Source organism: Eurosta solidaginis, chromosome 5 (assembly GCF_040869045.1).
Source record: "Eurosta solidaginis isolate ZX-2024a chromosome 5, ASM4086904v1, whole genome shotgun sequence".
Classification (NCBI taxonomy): domain Eukaryota; kingdom Metazoa; phylum Arthropoda; class Insecta; order Diptera; family Tephritidae; genus Eurosta; species Eurosta solidaginis.
Genome location: NC_090323.1, coordinates 171,693,197 through 171,718,055, shown reverse-complemented (window position 1 = coordinate 171,718,055; position 24,859 = coordinate 171,693,197). Strand labels below are relative to the sequence as shown.

Here is a 24,859-nt window from a genome sequence, read left to right as displayed (position 1 = left end):
CGTGTTAACGGTCGGATGGACATGGCTTAATCAAATTTTTGTTTCGATACTGATGATTTTGACATGTAGAAGTAGAGCTAACAGACAAATCAGGCGTGCGAGGAGCACATGTAATTACTAATTTGAAAAAATGCCACAAATAGTTGTAAAAAAAAAGTGACACAAAATGCAAGTGTTGTGATGTAGTTTGGAAGAAAAGTAAAATTTATTAACGCAAATTATGCATCGTTGCTTTCTCGTCTAAAAGCTTTCAAAAATACTTAGATGCTCTGCACATATTAAATATATTTAATTTTCAAATTCTAGATTTCTTTATTAAATGGTTTTTTAGTCAATTAATATCAAATTTAAAAGAGCTTCTAAGTACAATTTTTTGTACAAGCACTTATGAATAGCAATATTATCCTTAATTAGAGATCACGGCGTAGTTCTTGTAATAAAACTCCAATTAATTGATCCTTTTAAAGTAAGAAAAAGCACTTCACTTTAACTCAATGCTCCAAGCACTTAAATTAAACAAATCTATATATATAAAAAGAAGTGTACATTTTGATTGTCACTCCATAACTCGAGAATGGATAGAAAGATTGCCATGAAATTTTTAGGAAAGATACAGGAAGGAGAGATGATGGTTACTTGATTTTGAAATCCCAAATCGGTTTAGACGTTCTTGAGTTATGATTTTTTTTTAGAAAAAATTCAATAGGTATATAAAATTCTTCTGTCACGGTGTTAGAGGCTTAACTCCTCCGAAACGGCTGAACCGATTCTCATAAAATTTTGTGAGCATATTGGGTACGTCTGTGTATCGGCCAACGTCTACCTTTTTTTTCGCTACGAGCATAGGGTCTTGAGATCAAAACGTGGACCCGGGTACCCCTAAAATGTGTTTATACAACATGGATATCAGATGGAAGCTGTTGATGAGTGCTATAGTACAGGATTATTTTCATACAACTGGGAAGCTAGGTTATCGAGATATAGCCCAAAACGTGGACCCGGGTACCCCTATGATGTGTTTATACAATATGGATATCAAATGAAAGCTGTTGATGAGTGCTATAGTACAGAATAATTTTCATACAACTGGGAGGCTAGGGTCTCGGGATATAACATAAAACGTGGACCCGGGTACCCCTAGAATGTGTTTATACAATATGGATATCAAATGAAAGCTGTTGATGAGTGCTATAGTACAGAATAATTTTCATATACCTGGGTGCCTAGGGTCTCGAGATATAGGCCAAAACGTGGACCCGGGTACCCCTAGAATGAGTTTATACAATATGGATATCAAATGAAAACTGTTGATGAGTGCTATAGTACAGGACAATTTTCATACAACTGGGAGGCTAGGGTCTCGAGATATAGCCCAAAACGTGGACCCGGGTACCCCTAGAATGTGTTTATACAATATGGATATCAAATGAAAGCTGTTGATGAGTGCTATTGCACAGAATAATTTTCATACACCTGGGTGCCTAGGGTCTCGAGATATAGGCCAAAACGTGGACCCGGGTACGCCTAGAATGTGTTTATACAATATGGATATCAAATGAAAACTGTTGATGAGTGCTATAGTACAGGATAATTTTCATACAACTGGGAGGCTAGGGTCTCGAGATATAGCCCAAAACGTGGACCCGGGTACCCCTAGAATGTGTTTATACAATATGGATATCAAATGAAAGCTGTTGATGAGTGCTATTGCACAGAATAATTTTCATACACCTGGGTGCCTAGGGTCTCGAGATATAGGCCAAAACGTGGACCCGGGTACCCCTAGAATGAGTTTATACAATATGGATATCAAATGAAAACTGTTGATGAGTGCTATAGTACAGGACAATTTTCATACAACTGGGAGGCTAGGGTCTCGAGATATAGCATAAAACGTGGACCCGGGTACCCCTAGAATGTGTTTATATAATATGGATATCAAATGAAAGCTGTTGATGAGTGTTATAGTACAGAATAATTTTCATACATCTGGGCTCCTAGGGTCTCAAGATATAGCCCAAAACGTGGACCCGGTTACCCCTAGAATGTGTTTATATAATATGGATATCAAATGAAAACTGCTGATGAGTGCTATAGTACAGAACAATGAGTACTTAAGATAGCGATACTTAAGAAATGCAGACAATTGAATTAGAAAATCTTACTTAAATATTTGTAGATAGAATTTGATTTGCATGGAGGTATGTACATGTGCTTATGTAGATATGTATGGGCCTCAGTATATAATCAAGCAAACAGCAAATTCGTATCAAAATTCATTCCAAGCTAACGAATGTGTGCCAGCAAACTTTATTGTTTGTTGATTTAATATGTATTAAATACACAATGTATTAAGCTGGATCAGTTTATATAGACCCAAATATTAGATATGGGCAATTCTTATTGGGCCTGATACATAAAAAGCGATTGAATGCTCAGACTAAATTTTTGGAGCAATAAATGGCTTATTACTTTTTGTTATAGAAAGGTGAGTATCTTTTAAGCAAAAAGGTAACACTCTTAATCTGGCGCTCGGTGCTTGACAATATTATATTATTGTTTTCATTAAAATTTATAATAATTATGTAGTAGTCACTCAAAGCCGGAATATGGGTATAAATCTGGGCAAATGCTCGTTCCTATGCACGAAGCAAAATGTTTTCAATTATTATAATTTTATTTTAAGGTCTACTTAGCACACATAATTTTGTAAAAACAATAAAAGAGAGATTACCCGAATAAACGTAGTTCACATATCTATAAATCGGCCCTGGTTCAAGCACGTCTTAGTGTTATCCCCCTCCCGCGGAACCGATTTTTCTAACTTTTAAAACTTTGAAGAATATATTAAAGCTCATTCTTATCACAGACATTCCATACCACTGCTGTATACTAAATGAAGGAAAGGAAACCAAAGAAAGAAAAGGATAGGAAAAGAAGGGATGAAAAGGAAAGGACGTAAGGGTAGGAAATAAGAGAAAGATAGGAAAATAAAAGCGAGATGAGGAGAGGAGAGTAGAGGAGAGGAGAGGAGAGGAGAGGAGAGGAGAGGAGAGGAGAGGTGAGGAGAGGAGAGGAGAGGAGAGAAGAGGAGAGGAGAGGAGAGGAGAGGAGAGGAGAGGAGAGGAGAGGAGAGGAGAGGAGAGGAGAGGAGAGGAGAGGAGAGGAGGGAGGGTGAAGAGAGTAGAGGAGAGGAGAGGAGAGGAGAGGAGAGGAGAGGAGAGGAGAGGAGAGGAGAGGAGAGGAGAGGAGAGGAGAGGAGAGGAGAGGAGAGGAGAGGAGAGGAGAGGAGAGGAGAGGAGAGGAGAGGAGAGGAGAGGGGAGGAGAGGAGAGGAGAGGAGAGGAGAGGAGAGGAGAGGAGAGGAGAGGAGAGGAGAGGAGAGGAGACAAGAGATTACAACTCATACCCGAAGACGAAACCAACAACGAAACCAATTATCTAAGTTATCCAAGTATTAACTATCTGTTATCGACTACAAAGGTTATCAATGATTTGCTGAATTTTTTCCGACGAGTTAACGGTGTCATCGAAAAGTTATCGGTATACTATATAGAAGATTGTTCGATTATTTATAGAAGAAATATCGATATCTATACAAAAAGTGTTCGGTAAGCAATGGATTTGCTTTCAAAAATTTATCAATTTATTACCAAAAGGTTATAGGTAATGTATCGAAAATATATCACTAAGTAATAAAAAGGTTATCGGTTTGTCATCAAAAAGCTATCAAGTTATTATCTTAGCATTAACAATTTGTTATCGTTGTGTTGTTGATTTGTTATCCAACAAATAGTGATTTGTTATCGAAAAATTATTCATTTTTTAGCAAAAATTTACAATTTTTTATCGTAGTGTTATCAACTTAAAATCAGTGTGTTATCTATTTTTTATGGACTATAAAACAGATACCGGTAAAGGTTAACTATAAAGTCTATAACACATCAGTGACACGCGCTGTAACAACACGATTATAAAACAATAAAAAGCGGACGAATCGCCAATAACAAGTTAATAACAAACCGATAATGCGATGATAAGTCGCGGTCAATAATAGACCGATAATAATACAATAGCTTATGGTTATCGCTTGTTACATATAAGAAGCCGACGAAACTCTTCTCAAAAAGTACGTAATTATTTGTTTTTGATAAAATTGTCTCTGTTGTGGTTTAACTGTAACTCCTGAGCGAGCTCTAGTTAGCTTAAAAACGATAATTTCTAAACGTTCACCTGTATGTTTACACATCGAACTTCACAAGCGCTTGGTGCTCACAGCTTTTTAATTTTGTCAAAAAACTAACCTTAATGTATGCACACAAATTGTCGTAACTCATTTTATAATCATTTAGGGCGTAGGGTGTTCAGCCCTCTACATCAAACATAAACCATTCATTATGTTGTCGCTTATTTAAGTATACATACATAAGAGTAGTTATGTATTTACATCTTTGAAAAACTCAATTGCGCTAAGCCGTCTGTTTTGCAATTGTGCTTTCATATTAAGCTTCACGAGCACGTATTGTACTTTTGTGATGGCGGGTCAAAGCGAGAAAAATGAAGTACAAAATACTTTGCTCTATTGTAGGACTGTTTGAAGCATTTCATACATTTTTTTTGCGCAAGGGGAAATTTATTATTTACTCTATCTTACGCACATACAGAGGTAAATATGTGTTAAGCGACATTTGGAGGAAATTATAAAACACATTTTTTTTGTTTTCTTTTTTTTCATTTAAAAATTACTATGATTGTGAAGTATGTAGGTTTTTTTACGTAACTCTACAATTTTTTATTAGGACTTTAAAAAGGGTTAAGTACCAATATACAAACACAGAGACATCCATACATATACATATAGCATTTGTTTATAAATTGTCACGAGCTTTTATTTGAGGATTTTTTTTTTTAAATGCTTTAATATTATAGTACTTAAGTGAATTGAATAGTAAAATACGTCATTTGTGTGCGTGGCATATAAATCTAAGTTTTTCAGTATTCCGTCACTTGCATTATATGTGATTATATTTATTCCTTCTTCTACTTCATTGTATTGGCCTTTGTAATACATGAAATAGGATTTTGTGTAATATGTAGCTCTGGAATTACTAATTGTGCTCATAAGTGGACTGTATTTATATGTACATGCGCTCTTCGTATCTAATTTGGCTATTATAATTTATACTCAGTTGAGCATAGCTCACAGAGTATATTACCGTTGATTGGATAACGGTTGGTTGTACATGTATAAAGGAATCGAGATAGATATAGACTTCCATATATCAAAATAATCAGTATCGAAAAAAAATTTGATTGAGCCATGTTCATTCGTCCGTCTACCCGTTAACACGATAACTTGAGTAACTTTTGAGGTATCTTGATGAAATTTGGTATGTAGGTTCCTGGGCACTCATCTCAGATCGCTATTTAAAATGAAATATATCGGACTATAACCACGCCCACTTTTTCAATATCGAAAATTTCGAAAAACCGAAAAAGTGCGATAATTAATTACCAAAAGCGGATAAAGCGATGAGACGTAGTAAGTGAGTTCAACTTATAACGCAGAATAGAAAATTGTTAAAATTTTGGACAATGGGCGTGGCACCGCCCACTTTCAAAAGAAGGTAATTTAGAAGATTTGCAAGCTGTAATTTGGCAGTCGTTGAAGATATCATGATTTGGCAGGAACATTGCTCCTATTACTATATGTATGCTTAATAAAAATTAGCAAAATCGGAGAACGATCACGCCCACTTAAAAAAAATAATTTTTTTAAAGTTAAATTTTAACAAAAAATTTATTCTCATTACAGTGTATAAGTAAATTTTGTCAATATTCAACTATAGTAATGATATGGTGCAACAAAATACAAAAATAAAAGAAAATTTCAAAATGGGCGTGGCTCCGCTCTTTTTCATTTAATTTGTCTTGGATACTTTTAATGCCAAAAATTTACCAATCTTTGTGAAATTTGGTAAGGGCTTAGACTCTAAAACGATTACTGTTGTCTGTGAAAAAAGGCGAAATCGGTTGAAGCCACGCCCAGTTTTTATACACAGTCGGCCGTCTGTCCTTCCACTTGGCCGCTAACACTATAATTTGAGCAAAAATCGATATATCTTTACTAAACTCAGTTCAGGCACTTATCTGAACTCACTTTGTATTGTTATAAAAAATGGTCGAAATCCGACTATGACCACGCCCACTTTTTCGATATCGAAAATTACGAAAAATGAAAAAATGCCATACCTCTGTACCAAATATGAAAAAAGAGATGAAACATGGTAATTGGATTGGGCTATTGACGCAAAATATAACTTTAGAAAAAAACTTTGTAAAATGGGTGTGACACCTACCATATTAAGTAGAAGAAAATAAAAAAGTTCTGTAGGGAGAAATCAAAAGCCCTTGGAATATAGGCAGTAATACTGTTCGTCGTATTGCATATATATAAATAAATTAGCAGTATCCGACAGATGATGTTCTGGGTCACCCTGGTCCACATTTTGGTCGATATCTCGAAAACGCCTTCACATATACAACTAAAGGCCACTCCCTTTTAAAAACCTCATTAAAACCTTTAATTTGATATCCACATCGTACAAACAAATTCTAGAGTCACCCCTGGTCCACCTTTATGGCTATTTCTCGAAAAGGCGTCCACCTATAGAACTAAGGCTCACTCCCTTTTAAAATACTCATTAGCACATTTCATTTCGTACCCATATCGTACAAACAAATTCTAGAGTCACCCTGGTCCACCTTTTTGGCGATATCTTGAAAGGCGTTCACCTATAGAACTAGGGCCCACGCCCCTTTTAAAATACTCATTAACACCTTTCATTCGATACCCATATCGTACAAACAAATTCTAGAGTCGCCCCTGGTCCACCTTTATGGCGATATCTTGAAAAGGTGTCCACCTATAGAACTAAGGCCCACGCCCCTTTTAAAATACTCATTAACACCTTTCATTTGATACCCATATCGTACAAACAAATTCTAGAGTCGCCCCTGGTCCACCTTTATGGCGATATCTCGAAAAGGCGTCCACCTATAGAACTAAGGGCCCTTCCCTTTTAAAACCCTCATTAATACCTTTCATTTGATACCCATATCGTACAAACAAATTCTATAGTCGCCCCTGGTCCACCTTTATGGCTATTTCTCGAAAAGGCGTCCACCTATGGAACTAAGGCCCACGCCCTTTTAAAATACTCATGAATACCTTTCGTTTGATACCCATATTGTACAAACGCATTCTAGGGAGAACCCTGGTCCACCTTTATAACGATATCTCGAAAAGGCGTCCACCTATAGAACTAAGGCCCACTCCCTTTTAAAATACTCATTAACACTTTTCATTTGATACCCATATAGTACAAACAAATTCTAGAGTCACCCTGGTCCACCTTTTTTGAGATATCTTGAAAGGCGTTCACCTATAGAACTAGGGCCCACGCCCCTTATAAAATACTCATTAACACCTTTCATTTGATACCCATATCGTACAATCAAATTCTAGAATAACCCCTGGTCCACCTTTATGGCTATTTCTCGAAAAGGCGTCCACCTATAGAACTAAGGCCCACGTCCTTTTAAAATACTCATTAATACCTTTCGTTTGATACCCATATTGTACAAACGCATTCTAGAGTGAACCCTGGTCTACCTTTATAACGATAACTCGAAAAGGCGTCCACCTATAGAACTAAGGCCCACTCCCTTTTAAAATACTTATTAACACTTTTCATTTGATACCCATATCGTACAAACAAATTCTAGGGTCACCATGGTCCACCTTTTTGGCGATATCTTGAAAGGCGTCCACCTATAGAACTAAGGCCCACGCCCCTTTTAAAATACTCATTAATACCTTTTGTTTGATACCCATATTGTACAAACGCATTCTAGAGTGAAACCTGGTCCACCTTTATAACGATATCTCGAAAAGGCGTCCACCTGTAGCACTAAGGCCCACTCCCTTTTAAAATACTCATTAATACCTTTCATTTGATACCCATATCGTACAAACAAATTCGAGAGTCACTCCTGGTCCACCTTTATGGCGATATTCCTGAATGGCGTCCACCTATAGAACTATTGCCCACTCCCTCTTAAAATACTCTTTAATACCTTCCATTTGATACACATGTCATACAATCACATTCCGGGGTTACCTTAGGTTCATTTTCCTACACGGTGATTTTCCCTTATTTTGTCTCCATAGCTCTCAGCTGAGTATGTAATGTTCGGTTACACCCGAACTTAGCCTTCTTTACTTGTTTTTTTTCGTTTTCGGACTTAATTATAATATGAAGAATTTATTTACCCAATAGAAAAGAGATAAGCTAGAGCCAAGTTGATCGTAATTATTTCATTCTACAAACGAAACTAAATCCTGCCTGATATTGGTCCAAAGGGGCATCTTACATGACATTCATGGACATTTTGTTTTACTGCAATTCAACATATTACTGACAGAACAGAGTGTAAAGTTTAATTTCAACTTATTTGAATATTAAAAACATCAGAAGATTTTGATTGTGCAAGATGACTAGGAGCTGTTTTATTAAATCCTAGACAGACGTTGTCCTATGTCTGGTCTGCTTGCAAAAATCCAACAAAATTTAGATCCGATTTTCTCTGTACATACCGTAGGACCTCATTCATCGAAGAACTACTTGAATTTGACTCTACACAAAGAAATGACGCTAATAAAATCTAAAGATCGGGTTTTTTGTTCTTGGATTAACAGATATTACGTAAAATTTACCGCGTTATGGTTGATTCAGCCGAGGAGTTTTACAAGAGAACATATGTTTTTAGTCATTGAAACAGAAGAGAACTATTAGACAGAAGAAAATTATATACTGTAAAAATAACAAATTAACAACTAATTATACTGATGTGAAAGAATTGATTTTATTGTTATTTCATCAGTGAATAACTGTCAATATTATACAAATACATGAGCTAATTTTAAAGAGAAACTTTTGCTCACGGCGCTCACTACTTTGTTCTTATGACCATCGCGTCACAGAAGTCGCTTCATTGGTATTCTTGGGATGATAGTAATAATTGTTAAGTTAACCGGGCTAACATATTAAGAAATTATTTTTTTTTGCTGTACTGGTGAAGCGGCTCATTCAGAATCAACAATTTGTGCACAATTAATTTAACGGATATTGCGATGAATAGAAGTGGACAAAAATTTCGGTTTACTTGAATCGTAACTCGGTCGATTTTACCAGCTTTTTTCTTGTGGTGTGGTACAGTCTCGAAACTCCTAGGCAATTGATTGATTACCAGCGTCCAATCTACTGTGAAACCAATAGTTCCTTAATTTGTTGGCCACGCAAATAACAGAAAAAACAAAACAAAGCATAGACTAGTTTATACTGGCATAACGAGTGCGATGAGAATGGTCACCTGCTGATGGACTTAGTGCCTTAGTGGAAATATCTCCCTTTGCTCTTCATATAGAGAAAGAGGGAACACTTACAGAAAATATTACTGGGTATATGAAGGGAGTATTAGAATTCACCGAAAATGCCATACTGCAACTACGTGATGCACTGGTCTCTACATTCAGAATCACGAAACTTTGAAATGTCCATTGTAGACAGAATTTCTTGAGATATCATATACTGCCCTCTCTCGGCAGCCTGTTTCACAGGTGGGCTGAAATTGGATGACGGAAAAACGGCAGCTGATATGTGTGAGCCAAACTTCAAAAAATTGAGAACAAAGGGATGCAACCCCAATATATTTCAGGCAGAAATCCATGCAATAGAAGTTTGCAGTAGAGAATGTCTACGGAGAGGCTTATCCTCAAGGAGTATCCCTATTATGTTAGACAGCTAGGTAGCCTAGGGTGTCTCTCAATCTTACACAGCTACTTCTAAGCTTGTGGATGAACGCTTAGTGGTCCCAAATGATCTGGAAAGTTAAACAAGTTTGTGTTAGGATGGATAATGAGCAGGCAGACTACCTTGCCAAGCAGGGTGCTATAATAATATTCTATGATACACGTCACTTCTACGGACTCGCAAATGCGCATACTAGGCAAAAATAAGTAACTGGTATACAAAGCCATCCAAGCAACACTGGATTGACTGCCCAGGTCAAAGAAAGGTCAAATGGTTTCTACTTCCAGCAATAAGAGTATCAGCCAAACTAATTTATCTAAGCAGAGAAGGCATACTAACTCGCACTGGGTACTATACGAGACACTGTGATCTATGATATCACTTAAGTAAGTAAAATCTACCCGATACACAAATCTGTCGCTTTTGTGAGTTGGAGGATGAGCGCCGGCTCATTCTATGCGAATATGGCGCTCTTGGAAGGCTGGGATTCTTCCAACTAGGGAGCGCGACTTTTAGCCCCCTCGTGATATGATGTAAAAAGCTTTAAGTGCTACTAAGATATAATAAAAACATTTACACGCACTAACAAGAGAGGCAAGAACTGCGATCTCGATTATAATAATAATAATAATAATAATAATGATCAGTGAACGTAAAATCCCTGGCTGGGCCCGTATTGTGTTTTACGATATGTTTTTGAAATCAATTTTTTAAATCCCAATTGCTCTCAAATGGTAAACCGGATATGTGACATATTTGAGCTAGGAATAATAAGTACACGTAACATCCACGCTATATATAACAAAACAAAAAAAAACTGAAAATTATTTACCAACAATATTTTGACAAAAATAACATTACCAGGCAGCTTTAGTTGAGACCAGACCTGTTAAATAATGATTACTAATGGTAATGATTACCCGTTCAATTCACCATTTTCTTTAAAAACCATTTAATGATTACTTACCATTAATTTCTCTTTTTAATGATTACTTTCCAATTGATTAAAAAAATAATCAAAAAAATCATGATTTTTTACGATTATTGAAAAAAATCAAAAAAATCAAAAATAATCGATAAAATCAAAAATAATAAAAAATTATCATCAGTAATCAAAAAGCCTTGTTTGGTTACTTATTATTATTTTTGATTATTTTTTTTTCAATAGTCGTTTTTATTGGAGTTTTTTATAATGGTAATCAATTAGTAATTGCTTTTATCGGAAAACAATGAAATAATCATTGGCCATTAAAATAGGAATCTAATTAATTGATTACTAATGCTAATACAAATTTAACAGGTCTGGTTGGGACAATCAGAGAGTATAGTAAAATCCCTTTCTACAAGGCTTAGGTAAATTTGGAATACCATACATTGAGTCTTCTTACGGCTGTCTTATTCCCATGCTTTAATGGCACTATGCAATGTGAAGCTACGAACCGAAATTCAAAATCAATTCATTGCTACCACTTAATGTTGCAACATCAATACGAATGAACGGCGGGACATTCACACACATAAAATCGATAGATCAATTTAATGTGCGTTCAATAATTCATTATCCAATGGCATTGACACTTGCACGTTACGTTCACAGCATGTGATGTGATGCCAAAGAATCACAGATGCAACTTCAGTAAAATGGCAGCTCATGGCAACGGCTGGAAGGACTGACTGCTTCAAAGCATTGAACTTTCTTAAGCCTTTCCTTAAAATACTGCTGGTGGTGGTGCAATAATGCGCTGACATACTAACACAGCTCAGCTCTAGAATATGTATGTACTCATGTTTGTATGTATTTATTGTTAGAAGAACAAAATTAGAAATGCGTATTGCATATATTCACTTACTTGCCTTGATGCACATATTTGGCCATTAAGTTTCTGCTACTTCCAGGGGATATTTGTGCCGCTTGTCACTGCGTTCAATACGCTAGAGAATCGCATATACGGAAAATTACGCTTCCACATGACCAGGCAATGGTGATCTGTCGACGTAAATATACTCGTACAATTGTCTGTTGCACATGCCACATGCTTACTTGTTGCACTGTTTTTTGTTTTGTTGGAGTCGGGCGCGCACTCGTGTTGTGCACGTTGTTGCATTCATGTATAATTTGCACTTTCAAGTACTTTGAACTGTACAACATGATCGGCATTTGTTGGCGATAATGAATTAAACATTCATTCTGCAAACATGTTTACCGTACGCGCGGTGCATGGCTTTAAGTAACAGTGGCAGAGACAGCGCAGTCAAATTTTGGCACACTATAGCAGAATTTGCGCCATTTTCCGGTATTTCGTATCATTTTTGAGATATTCATTAAATTGTTGGCGTTTGCTGACATATTTGGGATTACATGTCATTTTGGATATTTCGCCCAATTGTTGTGTTTCGAGCCAGTTTTCCAAGATACGCCTCATTTTAGTAACTTCTCTACTTTTTGGGGAATCATAACCACACTTTCGAGATTTCGTTTATTTTTGCGGGTTTCGACCGATTTTTGGGGAATACTGCTATTTTCAACAAGTAAGGAAGGTTAAGTTCGGGTGTAACCGAACATTACATACTCAGTTGAGAGCTATGGTGACAACATAAGGGAAAATAACCATGTAGGAAAATGAACCGAGGGAAACCCTGGAATGTGTTTGTATGACATGTGTATCAAATGAAAGGCATTAAAGAGTATTTTATGAGGGAGTGGGCCATAGTTCTATAGGTGGACGCCATTTAGGGATATAGCCATAAAGGTGGATCAGGGTTGACTCTAGAATGCGTTTGCACGATATGGGTATCAAATGAAAGGTGTTAATGAGTATTTTAAAAGGGAGTAATCCTTAGTTCCATAGGTGGACGCCGTTTCGAGATATCGCCACAAAGGTGGACCAGGGGCGACCCTAGAATTTGTTTGTACAATATGGGCATCAAACGAATGGTGTTAATGAGTATTTTAAAAGGGAGTGGGTCTTAGTTCTATAGGTGGATGCCGTTTCGAAATATCGCCATATAGGTGGACCAGGGGTGACTCTAGAATGTGTTTGTACGATATGGGTATCAAATTAAAGGTATTAATGAGGGTTTTAAAAGGGAGTGGTGGTTGTTGTATAGGTGATCGCATTTTCGAGATATCGCCATAAAGGTGGACCAGGGGTGACCCTAGAATTTGTTTGTACAATATGGGTATCAAATGAAAGGTGTTAATGAGAGTTTTAAAAGGGAGTGGTGTGAAGGCGTTTTCCAGATATCGACCAAAATGTGGACCAGGGTGACCCAGAACATCATCTGTTGGATACCGCTAATTTATTTATATATGTAATACCTGTCAAGATTTTAAGGGTTTTTTATTTCGCCCTGCATAACTTTTTGATTTTCTTCTACTTAATATAGGTGTCACAACCATTTTATAAAGTTTTTTCTAAAGTTATATTTCGCGTCAATAAAACAATCCAATTACCTTACCATGTTTCATCCCTTTTTTCGTATTTGGTATAGAATTATGGCATTTTTTTAATTTTTCGTAATTTTCGATATCGAAAAAGTGGGCGTGGTCATAGTCGGATTTCTCTCATTTTTTATGCCAAGATAAAGTGAGTTCAGATAAGTACGTGAACTGAGTTTAGTAAAGATATATCGATTTTTGCTCAAGTTATCGTGTTAACGGCCGAGCGGAAGGACAGACGGTCGACTGTGTATAAAAACTGGGCGTGGCATCAACCGATTTCGCCCGTTTTCACAGAAAACTGTTAACGTCATAAAATCTATGCCCCTACCAAAATTCAAAAGGATTGGTTAATTTTTGTTTGACTTATGGCGTTAAAAGTATCTTAGACAAATTAAATGAAAAAGGGCGGAGCCACGCCCATTTTGAAATTTTCTTTTATTTTTGTATTTTGTTGCACCATATCATTATTGGAGTTGAATGTTGACATAATTTACTTATATACTGTAAAGATATTAAATTTTTTGTAAAAATTTTACTTTAAAAAATTTTTTTTTTAAAAGTGGGCGTGGTCCTTCTCCGATTTTGCTAATTTTCATTAAGCGTACATATAGCAATAGGAGTAACGTTCCTGCCAAATTTCATTAAGATATCTTCAACGACTGCCAAATTACAGCTTGCAAAAATTTTAAATTACCTTCTTTTAAAAGTGGGCGGTGCCACGCCCATTGTCCAAAATTTTACTAATTTTCTATTCTGCGTCATAAGTTCAACTCATGTACCAAGTTTCGTCGCTTTAGCTGTCTTCTGTAATGAATTATCGCACTTTTTCGGTTTTTCGAAATTTTCGATATCGAAAAAGTGGGCGTGGTTATAGTCCGATATCGTTCATTTTAAATAGCGATCTGAGATGAGTGCTCAGGAACCTACATACCAAATTTCATCAAGATACCTCAAAATTTACTCAAGTTATCGTGTTAACGGACGGACGGACGGACGGACGGACATGGCTCAATCAAATTTTTTTTCGATCCTGATTATTTTGATATATGGAAGTCTATATCTATCTCGATTCCTTTATATATGTACAACCAACCGTTATCCAATCAAACTTAATATACTCTGTGAGCTCTGCTCAACTGAGTATAAAAATTGTATCTGGTTTTTGTAATTTAATTTCATTTTGGTGATTTCGCCTTATTTTGTGGATATTGTCTAATTTTCAGATTTTTTTGTTACATTTTTGGGGATTTCATCCCATTTTGAAAATATGATCTAAGTGTGGAGGATTCGCCCCATTGTGTAAATGGCAATCATTTATCTTAAGAAAAATGTCTGATAAAAAACAAAGGTGTATGAAAATTTTTGATAATATACTTAGAGGTGAGTTTTAATCAATCAAGTTAATTTAATTAAAATTTTAATCAATACTTAATATTGGCATAAAAATTTACATCTTATTTAACTGGACATTTATTATTATTATTAATATAATTATATATATTATATATAAAATAATTTAAAACTTTTTTTTTAAGGTAAACTGTTTTATTGAAAACAATACTTACATGAAGTAATAATAATACTAAAAGCTAGAAAATAATTAGGTAGGTCCTAGGTACTAGCCATCGCATTCCTCATCAATCTAGGGCGTTGATCAGACAATTAAATAAAAGCGTTGGACGTGTGAAATTTCTAAAAATGTGAGGCGTAGCATAACCTGATTAAGGTTCAGTTGGTCTTAAATATGACTATCAATAGAAATTTCACGCGGCCAATGCTTTTATTTAATTGTCTGATCAAAGCCCTAGATTGATGAGGAATGCGATGGCTAGTACCTAGGACCTACCTAATTATTTCATAGCTTTTAGTATTATTATTACTTCATGTAAGTATTGTTTTCAATAAAACCGTTTATATTAAACAATTTTTTAAAATTATTTTCTCATTCTATTTAGTTCATTTAGTCACTCATTATTACAAGGACTCCTTCTTGACAAGTTGTTACAATCTAAGTCCTCAATACATAATCCTTCCAAAGTATTTACTCGATTCAGCGCCACGTAGCTTGTCCCTCCTCGCGCTCAAAAATATTTTGATGTCACTTCTACTGGACTGTATGTAATATTTGTTCCAAACATGAGCCAAATCGGACATCACTGGTCGCTTTCTATTCATGTATGTATTATGTGTTCCAGATATGGACCAAATCGGACCACAAATACGATTTTTTTGAATATCTCGATCCTTGCGCCACCTAGCGGTGCTTTTTTTACAGTCCTCTTGCTATTCATGTATCTATTATGCGTTCCAAATATGGACCAAATCGGAACACAAATACGACTTTTTGAAATATTTCAATTCATACGCCACCTATCGGAGTTTTTTTTCTTATTATTGCATTGTCATCGGGTTCTGAACTATATTCCACATACTTAAATTTCAATTAAATAAGTAAGGAAGGTTAAGTTAGGGTGTAAACGAACATTACATACTCAGTTGAGAGCTATGGTGGCAACATAAGGGAAAATAACCATGTAGGAGAATGAACCGATGGTAACCCTGGAATGTGTTTGTATGACATGTGTATCAAATGGAAGGTATTAAAGAGTATTTTAAGAGGGAGTGGGCCATAGTTCTATAGGTGGACGCCATTTAGGGATATCGCCATAAAGGTGGATCAGGGTTGACTCCAGAATTTGTTTGTACGATATGGGTATCAAATGAAAGGTGTTAATGAGAATTTTAAAAAGGAGTGGGCCTTAGTTCTATATGTGGACGCCTTTTCGAGATATCGCCATAAACGTGGACCAGGGGTGACTCTGGAATGTGTTTGTACGATATGGGTATCAAATTAAAGGTATTAATGAGGGTTTTAAAAGGGAGCCCTTAGTTGTATATGTGAAGGCGTTTTCGAGATATCGACCAAAATGTGGACCAGGGTGATCCAGAACTTCATCTGTCGGGTACCGCTAATTATTTATATATTTAATACCACGAACAGTATTCTTTCCAAGATTAAAAGGGCTTTTGATTTCGCCCTGCAAAACTTTTTCATTTTCTTCTACTTCAATATGGTAGGCGTCACACCCATTTTACCAATTTTTTTTTAAAGTTATATTTTGCGTCAATAGACCAATACAATTACCATGTTTCATCCCTTTTTTCGTATTTGGTAAATAATTATGGCATTTTTTTCTGCCAAATTTCATCATGATATCTTCAACGACTGCCAAATAACAGCTTGCAAAACTTCTAAATTTCCTTCTTTTGAAAGTGGGCGGTGCCACCCCCATTGTCCAAAATTTTACTATTTTTCTACTCTGCGTCATAAGTTCAACTAACTTACCGAGTTTTATCGCTTAATCCGTATTTGGTAATGAATTATCGCACTTTTTCGATATCGAAAATTTTGGCGTGGTTATAGTTCGATATCGTTCATTTTAAATAGCGATCTGAGATGAGTGCCCAGGAACCTACATACCAAATTTCATCAAGATACCTCAAAATTTACTCAAGTTATCGTATTAACGGACAGACGGACGGACGGACGGACAGACGGACAATCGAATCGAATCGACAATCAATCGAATTTTTTTTCGATACTGATGATTTTGATATATGGAAGTCTATATCTATCTCGATTCCTTTATACCTGTAAAACCAACCGTTATCCAATCAAAGTTAATATACTCTGTGTGCTCTGCTCAACTGAGTATAAAAATTCTGTTCGCCCGGCCGTTCAAGTCAAGCTAAATAAAACCGTTTAAAAATATGTTGCCAGACGTGAGAGTATTTCCTTACGGATAGCAGCAACCGAATACTCAAAACTAATACAGTTGTACAGTTCATTATAGCGCGAGCACCATTTGCGAAGAGGGCTATATTTGGCAAAATTACGCCGTAGAGTGGGTAAATGAAAGAGTGCATAGTGTTTCGAGGTTCTCACCAGGAACACAAAAATGTTGTCTACTCACAAGGTCAGTGGAGTCTATCTCTCCGATAATCAGTTTATGAAGGAACATTATCCCGAGTAATGTTCTTCTATTTTCTGAAGTTTATAAACTAATGAGAATAAATATTTTTCTATATGGCGGAAGATGAAGACTTTATTCCCAGTTAAGGTCACGTAAGGCGAAGATTAGAAACCGCTTCTGTATCGATTAAATTTGATCTATATTGTTACGAATATTAGCAACACTAAGTGGTACTGTCATCTCTAAGCGATGTTAAGCAGTGACTTGTATGCACATCAATCATTATGTCTACACATATGTATGTACACGCAGCGGAGAAGAAACGCACAAACACTTGCAGATATCTTATCTGAGATGCTCCCAAAAGTATGCAATTATAATTGTGGAAGAGTCGCTCACAAATACACGCGCATATGAGAAGCTATACACGTGCATCTGTAGTTATAATTTTATAGCAGTAACTAAGTAAATTCTGAAAGCGCCTAGAAGATGCAACGAGAAAATCACAGAGTATAAAAGGCAGCAACAGTAGAGGCGCGACAATCAGTTTCATTTACGCAAGCTATTGGTTGTGAATTATCAGTGTTATTGTGAAGTACTTTAATAAAGACCATTTTGCATTATTAAATATTGGAGTTATTTATTCAACAGTTTAGCGATACGAACGTTAGTAGAAGGTTGCGAATAAGAGGATTTGCACTAAATTCGTTACAATTGGTGTCAGAAGAGGAATTGTTGAATAAATTCCGAAGATTGCGAATACAACTTGGACATGGCAAAGTTGAGTGAATTGACGATCCAGCAACTGAAGGAGGAGTTGGAAGTCCGTGGATTGGCTACTTTTGGCAATAAATCCCAGCTACAAAGACGACTAAGTGTAGCAATGTTATGAGGGAATCAGTGCTGAGAAGTATGTTTTTCATTTTGATAGCGACAAAACAACAACAAAAATGGAAGAAAAAAACGAAACACCGCAGACAGTGACGAGCACAATATCTGCACAAACATAGACAAAGGCATCTCAGCTGGAGTCACAGGAGGCACACATTTCAGAAATGGCGTTGCAAATTTCATCTCAATTGGAAGAACAGAAGACATGTATGTCATCTCAACTGGAAGCGCAAGAGGCACGTATATCTGGAATGTCGACACAAATTTCGGAACAGGTATCATCGCAGCTCTTTGCGAAACTGGAAGAGCAGGATGCAAAAATTTTACAACTCGAGGAGAAAACTTATGCCGAGGTAGCAGCGTTGAAAGGTCTTGTGCAACAGTTACAACTAAATCGCCCAGCTGTTCCAGCGAGCAATCCGAAAGTACAAACTCCATCTTTTGACGGTTCTGTTCCTTTCCAGGTATTCAAGCTTCAGTTTGAGAAGACGTCAGCAGTAAACATCTGGAATGCTGAAGATAAAGTTGCTGCACTTTTCGTGGTATTGAAAGGGCCGGCAGCTGAAATCTTAGAGATAATTCCAGAGTACGAACGGAACAGCAATGAAACATTGATGAGCGCTCTAGAGAGACTTTACGGAAGCGAGCATAGGAAACAGATATATCAAATTGAGTTGCAAAATCGCTACCAAAAAGCGAATGAGAATTTTCAGGAGGAATACACGGAGAGGGTAAAAATCCAGAGCTTCATAAATTGCATACGAGATGTGGAAGCGAAGCGGGCTACATATGCGAATCCAAAACTAACATTTGCTGAAACGGTATCGCAGGCACTGACTCAGAAAACAGCCTCACTTTTGAGTAAGCCAGCGTACAAAGCTCATCGGGTGGAAGTGGAAAGACCAGACTGGGTAGACATAGTTTTGGAAGCACTGAAGGGGTTACAACAGAAAAATGCCGGAGTTACGAAGTGTTTCAAGTGCGGTAACCCAAGTCACATTGCACGTCATTTCAGCACCGGTCCTGTTAGTTCCAACTTGGGTGACCGTAAACGCAAAACGGGAGTAGATGAGCAACAGCGTGCCAGATGTCAAAATAGAGAGCTAGCTCCAGCTGTTGAATGTCCTGTGATATCTGTCTCGAAAATTGGAAGAAAATCGAGTAGTCTTAACGTCAGAGGAAATGTGGATGGCAAAGAACGTGTACTGACTGTCGATACGGGCGCATCTCATTCCTTGATCCGATCTGAATTGGTCAACAGGAGAGTAAGGCCATTACCTGGAACAAGATTGCGTACGATTACTGGCGAGTGTAACCAAGTCCAGGGAGAAGTGGTATGTGAAGCCTTAATTGTGGAGATCATGGTTCTACACAAATTCGTTGTAGTGGAGATTATTGATGAATATTGGGAGTGGACTTCTTAGTTGATCATGACATCAGGATCGACATGCAGAGAAGGATTATGCGTTATAAGAACCAGGATATACCACTTAACTTCAGTTTGGCGAAAGGGTTCAGTAGTAATCGAGTACTGATGGAGAAGACTCGACAAAGACCACGAAAGTCAAAGGCAAAGATTGATGGATCGAATGGGCCAAATAAAGCGAAATCAAAAGTACCTGCGAGAGAAACACTGGCATTGGCAAAAACAAATAGACGCAGAAGAAAGAAGGAACGAATTTTCCAGAAAGAATGCAAGGGTGGTTTCAAGCCAGCGCGCACTACTGTTGTGAAATGTCAAGAAGATACTGATGATACAAAGTCCATCCGTCAAGATCAAGCTCTGCGAAGTAGTAATTGCCCAATGAACAGAGTGTGAGGGAACGGCCCAGAGTAATGACTAGTAAGATGAAACACTGGCATGACAAGAACTTTAATTCGGAAAGTTTCTTGGAGGGAGATTTGATACTGCTATACAACCCTCACCGACGGAAAGGTGTTCCATCCAAATATCGGTGCAGTTGGGAAGGCCCGCACAGAGTTGTGAAGAGGATGAGTGATGTCATGTGATTTGTCTGATCGGGACGATCAGACTTAGGTGGAGGGCAGTGTTACGAATATTAACAAAACTAAGGGGTACTGTCATCTCTAAGCGATGCTAAGCAGTGACTTGTATGCACAACAATAGATCAATCATTATGTCTACATATATGTACGTACTCGCAGCGGAGAAGAGACGCAGAAACAGATGCAGAAATCTTATCTGAAATGCTCCCATAAGTAAGCAATTATAATTGTGGAAGTGTCGCTCACAAATACACACGCATGAGAAGCTATATACGTGCATCTATAGTTATAATTTTATAGCAGTAACTAGGTAAATTCTGGAAGCGCCTAGAAGATGCAACGAGGAAATCACAGAGTATAAAAGGCAGCAACAGTAGAGGCGCGACAATCAGTTTCATTTAAGCAAGCTATTGGTTGTGAAGTATCAGTGTTATTGTGAAGTACTTTAATAAAGGCAATTTTGCATTATTAAATATTGGAGTTTTTTATTCAATAGTTTAGTGATACGAACGTTAGTAGAAGGCTGAGAATAAGAGGATTTGCACTAAATTCGTTACAATATGATTGGAGATCAAATACACGAACAGTACTGAATTAGTGGGCGTACCAGTGATGTGTAAAAAGTCTTGGTTAGATAAGCGTCATCAAATTCGTTAGCCCATCTTTTAGTAAATCTGCTTTGTTTACGATGGATGAAATATACAAGTTAAAGCTCAGTTTCGCATCAAAAAAACGCCTAGATCACATACTACAGATATATATACGCTCGAAGGGAGAACCATCTAACATATAGAATTTTAAAACTGGGTTGGCTCTGTGATATGTCACTAGCTTACATTTGTAGCTGTCCAAAACTGGTAGATTTACTTTACACCATAATTGAAATTAGTCCAAATCGTCCTGAAGTAGATCGGAATCCAACGGGAACAGCGAATGCACGGGAATGCGAAATAATCTTAGGAAGTCATTTATGAAGAGGGTAAAGAGCAATGGACCCAAATGACTGCCCTGAGGCATGCCAGAAGTTACTTCTTTCAAATCAGAGATACTGTTTTTATACTCAGTTGAGCAGAGCTCACAGAGTATATTAAGTTTGATTGGATAACGGTTGGTTGTACAGGTATAATGGAATCGAGAATCTTCAGAATCGAAAAAAATTTGATTGAGCCATGTCCGTCCGTCCGTCCGTCCGTCCGTTAACACGATAACTTGAGTAAATTTTGAGGTATCTTGATGAAATTTGGTATGTAGGTTCCTGAGAAATACCGTTGAAGGTGTATGGCGCCAAGTTTTTTTTTTTTTTACCAGGAGGATGATAGAAGCTCTCAGCTCCAACTTTTTAGAAAGTATATAAGTAATATAACAGAGAGACTATGTTCTACATTACTAAATACCAAGTTCAAGATACTAGACCCTCCAGTAAGTCATGCTATGTGAAGAAAACGCTTTGACCCAGAATGGTTTTGAGAAATAAGTGCAGTATGGTTAGGAGTTGTTAGGAGAATTGTCTAGCATGCCATGCTCAGCCAACGCCTAGGCGGTTAATGCCAATTAGCGATGAATCATCTAGCAGTGCATAACAACAGAGATATTAAGAAATTACATGTGAAAAGAATTTGATGTCTTACTGAGCGAGGCTGGGTCTTTGATCGGATGCTGGAATCATTTCTAGCAAGGAATGCCCCTTAGTTTTGGGTATAGTGTAAACTATCCTTCCAGTCCCAATCTCTTTTAACTTCAAATGCGCCTACGACTATAATATAATTCGCCCGAAATATCGGCCATAGCACTCCTATCACTGTGAATTCACTACTGGAACGCGCTCCGTTCCATGACCTGCTGCCGTTGCAAACCTTCCACTGCTTGCTGCGATAGTTTGTTGCCATTTTTGGAGTAGTCTCCAGGTTATCTCGTTCTCTTACTCACATTATAAGACATCGCATATGAACTTTTAGTATTTTTAATATTTTTTCGTTACATCTACAAAATATTCTTACACCTCTCAGGTATGCCACAATCTTACAAATAGTCCCATCTAAGCCAGAAAGCTGTTTGCAGTATAATCTGAGGCTGAGTGCATTTGTTAATATAAGAGACGTGTAACTAAACATAGCATACTTTTAGGCGCTTATGATATTTTTTAAACACTTTTGTTATATCTTACAAAACCCTTACATTTTTTTCAGGAACGAGAGATCTGAAGGGTAATCCATTAGTTATAGTAGATGCGGAATGTGTACTAACAGCTGGGATCAATTGTTACGAAATTGCAACAGTGTTGCTCTACTACAGTACGTTATCGGAAAGGTGAGTAACTATGTTTTTGCAACTGCACCCAGAATTTCAGCAAAAAAATAAAAATAATACGAAAATATCTCCTACCACACTCGACTTCGCAGAACTGCCAACTCTTTGTTGCAAAAAAAAATGAATGCTAAAGGAAATCTATTGCAATTAAATGGCAATAAATTTATCAAATAAAAGGGAAAATTAACTTTTGTTTCGGAATTACTACAAGCACATCAATATCAATCAGCAAATCAAACAAAACACAAATTCCAAACAAGTACAACAGGGTGTAACAATGTCATGTGATAAGTTGTCAAGTGATGAAATCATAGGATGTCATGTGATTGAGGTTGCCGAAATAAAAATACAAAGCGCTTGCGCACGCAAGACCCATGTTTACAGCTCAATGGCGCCAAAAATTGTGTAGCTTATTGAGAATGTTGAAAACCTGACAAAAGCAAACAATGTAGGCGCAAAAAGGAGTAACGCGCGCGCGCTTCAACACTGCATTAAGAGCAAAATTATTAGCTACCAAAGTTAGCAATTACGAGTTCGTCGAAATATGCGAGCGCGACAAGGAAGTGAAGCGCAAAACGCATTTAACTAACTGAAAAAATCAATGTTGCATGGTAATTTTTTATTTGTATAATCGGTCAACTCAAAAAAATGCTTGTTGTGCGTGCCTCTGGGAAAAATTCAAATCAAATGAAATTAACTTGATTGCTGATAGGATACGCACGCTACATTGCAAGCGTTACAGCAGCGCTCAAAATTCGCACACAAATACGCGTGCATATTTCTGTGCTATGTATATACAAAGTATACATTACTACATAGTTTAGTATAGCGCTTGCGCACTGTGGAAAATTTTAATGCTGCATAGTTTTAGATTTTTCTATGTAACTTTCCTTCCGCAGATCAGCTATGCCAAATCGCGTCATTCGCATCTTATTTTAGCCGAATTGCGGTCGCGCAGTCTCACATTCAACACTCATTTGTGAACGCTTGACGCGCACACCTTTTTAACTGTTTGTAATTTCACACTCACGTCTGCGTATTTAGTGTTACAGCAAAAATTTACAATACCGTGCAATATTTTCTGATTTTAATTGCTTAGTTTGTTGTTGCACACGCTGTATTTATTTTAACTTTGTGCCACAAAAGTTCATTTTATGACTACATTTTTGACGTCAACAATATTGCTTCAATGCTTCTCTATTGATTCAGCGATTGCTAGTGACGCTAATGACGGTCACATGCTTGACCGGCTGATGCACTACAGCAAGGCGTCTGTTTAAATATTGATGCGCATGTGCATGACTGAGTTTCAAGCGCGTACAAACAGTGTTGTATGTGCGCATATTTGGAAGTAGGCGGTGTTGCAATGCTCAATTCTGCAATCGTTTTTTCTGTTAGCTTCTGGTCGTTAGGCTTTCGTTGCCTATCGTTTACATATTTGTTGGGAGGTTCTGCAGTATGTGAGTTGGAGCCGAACCGCATTATCGAGAAACGGCTTATTGGACCGAGCGCCATATGGCATACAAGCCGTGGCGGCGTGGGTATGGATTTCTTTACTTGTTTTAGGGATCAATAATGATATTTACAAAATGTATTTCTTTCACGCTGTGACGCACCGAATTCCGCCTCTGTGGGTGTTCCAAAAAACTGCAATGCGTGCGTCTGATCCTCTCTGCCAATAGCATTCTTCGGTTCACTTTCACTATTAGAACTGGTTTATAGTTCAGAGCACTTTACTACAGTATCGCTACCACAACGTCCAATTATTATTATTATTATTATTATTATTGGGCAGGCAGTTTTTTCTTAGCACTTCACTTCAGTACTTTTATCAGCACTCCACGTTAGATTCTACTGGGTATAAAGCCCGATTTTGAGTGCTTCGCCTCAGCTCTTCTCGGAGCACTTGACTCAGCCCCTACTGGGTACAAAGCTCGTTTCTGAGTACTTCACGTCAGCTTTGCTAAGCGTTTCGCTTCAGCCCCTACTGGGAATAACGCTCGTTTCTCAGTAATTCTCGGCAGCTCCTTTCTGAGCAATCGCGTCAGCGCCTTCTTGAGCACTTCACGGCAGCTCGTTTCTATACACTTTAAGTCGGCCCCCTACTAGGTATAAGACTCGTTTCTACGGTCGGTAACACTAGAAGGAATCTTCCAAGGGTAGTAAGGCGATGAAAAGACTCAGCAGCTAATACAAATTGAGAACATATACTTAAGGCTCAGGCGTCTAGCAACCCACAATTACAGCATCATACCTTTCATCACTAAAAACTATACAACAATTAAAATTTGTCGCATTCCAGTGATCGACTCCTGACGCCCATTGGCGAGTAGTGGCTCGCTTTAGTTATGTGAAGGTCGTTTT

The 24,859-nt window shown here is 37.3% G+C and overlaps 1 pseudogene; it reads left to right on the top strand.

Annotated features, from left to right (window-relative positions):
- LOC137254330 (uncharacterized) overlaps positions 1–24,859 on the top strand; it is a 448,788-nt pseudogene that overhangs the window by 37,940 nt on the left and 385,989 nt on the right.